This window comes from Leuresthes tenuis, unplaced genomic scaffold (assembly GCF_036924035.1).
Source record: "Leuresthes tenuis unplaced genomic scaffold, fLeuTen1.0.hap1 SCAF_12, whole genome shotgun sequence".
Taxonomy (NCBI): Eukaryota; Metazoa; Chordata; class Actinopteri; order Atheriniformes; family Atherinopsidae; genus Leuresthes; species Leuresthes tenuis.
The window spans coordinates 12,517,241-12,524,095 of NW_027325366.1; the positions used below are offsets into that span (position 1 = coordinate 12,517,241).

At 40.7% G+C, this 6,855-nt stretch overlaps 1 non-coding gene across 1 annotated transcript; it reads left to right on the forward strand.

Annotated features, from left to right (window-relative positions):
• The first annotated feature begins 6,195 nt into the window (after nt 1–6,195).
• On the forward strand, nt 6,196–6,386 carry LOC140320536 (U2 spliceosomal RNA). The gene has a single exon (XR_011918373.1). It is a non-coding gene; the product is annotated as a U2 spliceosomal RNA (small nuclear RNA).
• The last annotated feature ends 469 nt before the right edge of the window (nt 6,387–6,855 follow it).

Here is a 6,855-nt window from a genome sequence, read left to right on the forward strand (position 1 = left end):
AAGGAAAATAATAACTTTATCTGTAAAACATCAGCCTGCATTTGCACACAACGTGAGTTTAAAATGCAGGCATCATAGTAATAAAGGGTCCAATGATAAACAATCAAAACATGAACAATTAAACATGATTATCTTCATCCCTCTCTAAGTCAGCGTCACTAGAGGAAAGATTTTGAAAGCAAGAAAGTTATTTGAGTCATTTGGTCTTTTTCACACTGTTGTTTAGATGGACTACATAAAAGGATGTCATCCACATGCTGCAAAAGAGCAGAGCCTGTGGTTGATTGAAGTTAATCCAGACTAGCTTTGAGGGCAGCATTGTAAATAGTGGGACTTTCACAGTACCCCTGGCATAACCGGGTAAAAGTCCAAGATCTCCCTTCAAACTAAAAAGCAAACCAAAATGGGCTATCAGGGTGCACTGGCGACAAGTCAACCACTGAGAAAAACTGTGCATCTGATGTAATTTGAGACAAAATAGTGTGTGGGTTGGGCACAGTAGGAGCATGTGGCTGAACTGCAGCATTCACCGCTTGGAGGTCCTGTACAAAACGCCATTCATCTGGCTGGCCAGCATCTTTAATCTTTTTTAACAGGAAACAATGGAGTAAGCACAGGTGAATTTTCAAAAGGAACAATAACGCCTGTTTTCTGAAAAGATTGAAAAACAGGTTTAATCCCTTTAATTGCTTCAGGCTTAAAAGGGTATTGTTTTTTACATGGACAAAAGTCTGATTTAGGGGTGACAATTACTGGTTCACAGCCTTTTATCAACCCCACATCATATTTGCTCTTAGCCCAAAGATCATTGGGCACTTCAGCCAACATGGGTATCGAAGACAAATCTGTTTCAGATAAAAAACATGCTTCAAAATGTGATTCTGTGGTAGGAATTAAGTCCACAGTTCTTTGACAATGCATTGTACTCAAAAATGTTTTTTTCTATGCTGACAATCGTTCAGAAAACATCAAATTTGGATCAGCAGGTGAAACGGTCCACTCCATTTCTTTCTGACATGTAGCAACAAACTCTCCCACACCTTGTCACTGCCAGTGTGTACGTTTGGCCAAGGAAATGTGAGGGCGAGTACCACAAACATTAAAAAAATCGAAGTGCTCTGGAGTGAGCGACACAGCCAATAAAGTAGGCGCACATATTTTTTCACTTCTTCTCATAGTCATTGTCAGGCCCCAAAGAAATGTGTGATGTGCAGTGCAAATCAGCAGGTTGCATGAAATCAGAAAGGGGTGAAACTAACGCTTTTGCTTCTTCCACTAGTTGTTGTGAAAAAGGAGAGCTGGGAAGTTTCCACTCATAAGCATATGTAAGTGCCGATGAATCAAACTGCACTGCTGTGAAAACTTTGTCAGGCTGTAACATAACCTTAACACCCTCTGGTGTAGAAGTTAAAATAATGCCTAATTTACACATGAGATCACAGCCCATCAGGTTAATGGGACACAACTCTGATAACAAAAATGAGTGTTTGAAGGAGAGCTCATCGGGAGTGACAACACGCAATGGGCATTGTCATTTTCTCCTTCACAACCTGGCCTGATGCAGACATACAGTAAACGTGGTTTCCACTTAACTTTGGAGGACAATCAAACTCCCCTGACGTCACTACTGATGAACATAAGTTCCTATATTCTGAGAGAAATATCTTTGCTCTAGGACGGAAATAGCATGCAAAACTTTACTACGTGAATCACAGTCGGCAAGCGTTGCTTCACTACACAGAGCAGGAAAAATGTGTGAGTGTGTTTGTGCTATCACCCATTAGTGGAGGCTCCGCTGCCGCGTGACGTCCAGAACCTGCCTCCCACCCTCAGTCAGCCTTTTGCCCAATTTCATCACTTTTTAGCTGTGGACAGTCCTTCTTCCAGTGTCCAGTCTGGCCACAGTAAAAACAAATATTCGGATCATAGCTCTGGCGTGGCCCATTTCGACCTCCTCTCCCACACGTCCACGTCTTCGACTTCGGCCTCGTCCTCTGTTTACACCAACTGCGTAATACATGGTCATGGTTGCCAAATGCAGCTCCTTTTCACACTTGTCCCTTTTGGTTGTCTTACGCGTCTCAACTTGGTTCTGAGCATGGCGAGCATATCGGCGAACGTCAGCCAAACGAGGACCCTCACACCATCCCACGTAAATGTTCTTTACTTCAGTGGCGACATCTATATAATATTGTCTGGGTCCCGTTAAAACATGTATTTTTCCCATCTAATTCCTTGTTTGCTTTAAAACAAGTATTCCCCATTTTCTATCCCTTCAGTAGCCAACCAGTTTGTATGGAGTACACTGGAGCAACTTGACTGATCAGTAAAACACTGCTTTTGTTGTCACCGCAAGGCTTCCCCCGTCGGTTGTTTCACTGAGACACTACTGAGTAACTACAACTCAACACAGTTTATACACATAACATTCATATACATACTAACAAACAAACAAACAATAATTTATCGCAATTTTCTCATCTCTGTTTGAACGTACACCCAGGTAAATATTCCTGTAGTCTTCTCATACCGACTATGGACCCATTCATTGTTTAACTTCACTGTTTTGCAAATCCTAATTGAATATTACACATTGACATTGAACTTTACTGGATAAGCAGGTCTTCATTGCATTCAGCAGCCTATATGTGAGCATCTATGTGTAAGCTGTTCTTCTTTGCATTTATCAGCAGCAAGCAATTCTTCACTGCACATGCATATGTAAATAGTAAAACAATTCCAATGTGTTAGCGAAACCTTCTATATCACAGTGGTTTCTAAGATCTATTTTAAGTTCTTTGCCATCAGTGAGATGACATAGTTTACAAAGTGTGTCAAATTATCACTGAAGATCTTTTCAGGAATTTCAAATCTAGAAATGAGTTATTTTACGCGTGATTTTGCTACTGAGAGTGCATCTGCTTGTGCACATGGAAATATTTCAGACCATTTGGTAAAAACCTCTGTTGTCACTGAGCAGAATCGTTTCCCTTAACATTAATTTAGTTCAATGAAATCTACACAATAATGAAATAATGAAATACAAACAAATATGTTGAAAAAGATACACTGGCTTAGGGAATTATCTTCGTTTTGGTCTTAGATTGCCCTGTGGAATGTATTTTGCACATATTTGACCTGCTAGACAAAACTTTATTCATTTATTTATTCTAAAAAAAAAAATTCAATAATTAGTAATACCATATGCTGTAAAAACCTTGTTCATTATTGCTTCCATCCCTCCTGTTGAGACATGACATGGTCCGTGGCTCAATACTGCAGCATATTTAAACAAATTCTTTGGCAGTATGGTTTTCCTTCCGGTCATTGTAGTCTATTGTAGATGGCAATTGAATAACATCTAATAATGCTAAAATATTTGTAGTTTATACATTTAGCTGTGGATGTCAACATACCTGTTTTTCCAATGCTGTGTTAACACATGTACAGTTGAGAAGGCATACTGACTGTCAGTGTAAACGTTAACAACCTTTTTGTTATTTAATTTACAAGCTTCAGTTAAAGCTACCAATTCGACTGCTTGAACAGAGTAATTTTTTGGTAGTGGTTGTTTTAAGAAAACTTCAGTTTCTGTTACTACTGCAAATCCTGTAGCATTTGTGCCATCAGGGTTTTTTGCTTGACCTGTTGAATAAATATAGTTATTTCTGCATTTTCATAACGTATATCAGTTAAGTCTGGCCTGGGTAAAACACTGATGGTTATTTCTGACATGCAATCATGAGGCTTTCCATCTGTGGGGTAGGTAGCAGTGTGGATGGATTAAGTGTAGCACATCTCTCGACAACAAGGTGTGGCTGTGAAAGAAGAACTGTTATGTAGGAGAGATGTCTGGTAAAGATATTTTGTTAAGTAACCATATCACAGCCACTGCATGAGGTACCTTAAGTGTTAATGGGTGAAATAACACCATTATTGTTGATGCCTGCACTGCCAATGGCTTCTGGCCATTGATTCAAAAGTACGATCTCGTCCCTGTTTCCCCCTTTCAGTGGACACTGGCCCCTAATTACCGCAATTCAGCAGGGGGTCTTTCATTAGGAGTACTGGACTCCCCCGTGCACGGTTTCAGCTCCGACCCTGGAAAGCGGAAAAAACGTTGAGATCTGGTTTGAGGACCCAATTGTTGAGAAAAGTCTCTCAATGAGACTCAGAGTTGCTGGAGTCAGTTAATGCAAATGTTTAATCTTGCAGCAAGTTCAAGAATGTGTGTGTGTATGGGTGTATGTGTGCGAACGTGTGTGAGTTTGTGTGTGTGAGAGTTTAAAGAACCTGTTATCCACAGGCAAGTCTTAACTAGTATGGCACAGGTCCAGCCTGTCTCATCTTTTTTGGAAGGTCCAGCGCTTGGCCGTAACCCTTCTGTCTGTTTGGACTCTCACATACATTCGGTTAATCATAGAAAAACGAGAACAAAACTTTTTAGCCCCTTAAATTCATAAAACAGACATGGTGCAGTTATTTCCATTCTAGAAAATAAGAGTAATCACCACCATTCCTATAAATTCTGGATATTCTAACAATCTGAATCTTTTTTAAATGTTCGATGAAGCCCTTTGCTGTTCTGTTTAGAGACTCAGCTGATCATAAACCAAGTTTTGCTCTTGAACCAAGCTTCTAAACTCTTCACCTTTTTCATTTCTCAGTTAGTATTCACTTTAAAACTGATTAAAAGAAAAATTAAATGAATGCCTATCAACAAATGTGGGATCTAAACTCTAGTGCTTCCTCTAAAATAATTTCCTTTCTCAATTCAGAAATGTGTGTGTGTAAGTCACAACACCCGTGACACCAAAACGGCTTTCTTTTCTCTCTTTTCTCTACACTCTGCACTGTGAGCACACACAACAAATCAGAAAGGCTTTTTTCTCCCTTTTCTACATTATGGACTGTGGGGACACAAAACCGCTCTCTCTTTTTTTTTTTTGATTGTGTGCCAGGGCGTTGTCTCACGTATTAGATTATGCTTAAGATACGAATGGGTTTATCAGTCACATCAGAATCCATACATACTGATCCTCCCGTAATAAAATGGTCGGATCTTATCAAACACACTTTGTTTCTTGTGAAAAGTCAGCCAAACAGCGTATACACGTCAAGACACTGAATCAAGTTTGCCACAAGAACTCATAAGTTTGGCAGTATTGCTCTGCCGTCAGCAATCATACACCCATTTTATTTTCATGAGACATGTGCAGGCACCTGTTCATCTACTGTTCTATCACTATGAATTAGTTTATCTATTATCAATAAGGATACTTCTACAACTACTATCAAAGTATGTCCGGACTTCTTATGTTGTCAGTTGCTATATATGAATAAGTGGGTTGCTACTGAAAAGCATTAAGCATGTCACACAGCCCAAACATATAACATTTCAGGACACACCACACAGTTAACAACCACAGTGAAGCATGTCAAAGCCCAAACAAGTAACATTCAACAGGACACTTACACAACACATTCAAATCAAACAGTCAGACAACATACAAGAACCTATACCCCAGCTGGCATTGCTCCCTGCCTATTTTCCTACAACTCACTATGTGTGCGCACACCTTTATTCACAAACTCTTCAACTTATACTCTTTTACCGAAGCTGCTACAGCTCGATTGGCCAAATACCCTTAGATCCTATTTCGGTGAATTTGACATCTGCCTTGCATGTAACAGATTAGCGGTTTAGCAGTTTAAATTTAGTTTGAGTGAAGGAATTCATTTTAAAGCAAAATCCGAAATCGTGAAGAACTCATGGAAGTAAGCTTATTCTCGGATTCCTGAATCTTTAGATTTGCTCTTTCTTTTACTGCAAAGTACAACGGTGGGCAGCACTAATGAGTTGTTTCTATTTTTGGCAGGCTTTACCTTTGCGGATGAAGCCCTTTCTGTCTGTGCAAAAGAAATCTTGTTACTGTGCAGAGTGACTTCTCTGAGTAGAGTCGCCTTACTTGTTGCGACTGTGCCGATGTTCGAAGCTGGAGTGCAAAGTTGTTGCTTGAATGGTGCTCGCTGAAGCGTGCGGTAGTGTAAAGTTATACCATTTAAAAGGGCTGAAGAGTGCTCAGTGCAGCGGGTGGGCGGAGGTGCAAAGTGACACTATGGCCATAAAAAGAACACCGCTACAAGTGCGCATTGTGCCAGGAAGGGCCCTCGAACGTGAACCAGTGGACAGTTATCGCTTCTCGGCCTTTTGGCTAAGATCAAGTGTAGTATCTGTACTTATCAGTTTAATGTCTGATGTGTCCTCTATGCAAGGACTACATATTAAATGGATTTGTATCAATAGGAGTTGAAAAAGGAGCTTGCTCCGTTCACTCCAAGCATCGACCCGGTACTGCAGTGCCGCTGGAAACGATGCGCTCTCCTCTGCTCTTGTGAAAAAGCAAACAGCGGTGCAGGATGGAAGTTTCTTTTAATCTGCTGAGAAAAGAGAGTGAATGCGAAGCAGACTTTAACACGGCTCTGGGAGCGAGCCGTGTGCGGGCTAACCAGGAGAATTGCTTGAAAGAAATGCGACACCGAATGAGCGGTCAGAACAAAGCCTCAATACGGTGTTCCTGTGGTGTTTTTATAATAAAAAAGGTGTGAATGCCCCATAGAAAACTAAAAGGTGGAGCGGAAGTGTTCGGCTGCAAGAAGGTGTGAATGTCCGACTATATTTGGTGAAAAGCAGGTGAAGCAAGGTCTGAATGCCCAACCTTACATCATCAAAAGCGAGATCAGAGGTTTTTGGCTGCAAGAAGGCCATAGTTTGCCAAAAGCGGGTAAGGTGCGAATGACCGACTAAATATCAACAAAAGTGGGTGCGGAGGTCTTCGGATGCAAGTGGGTGTG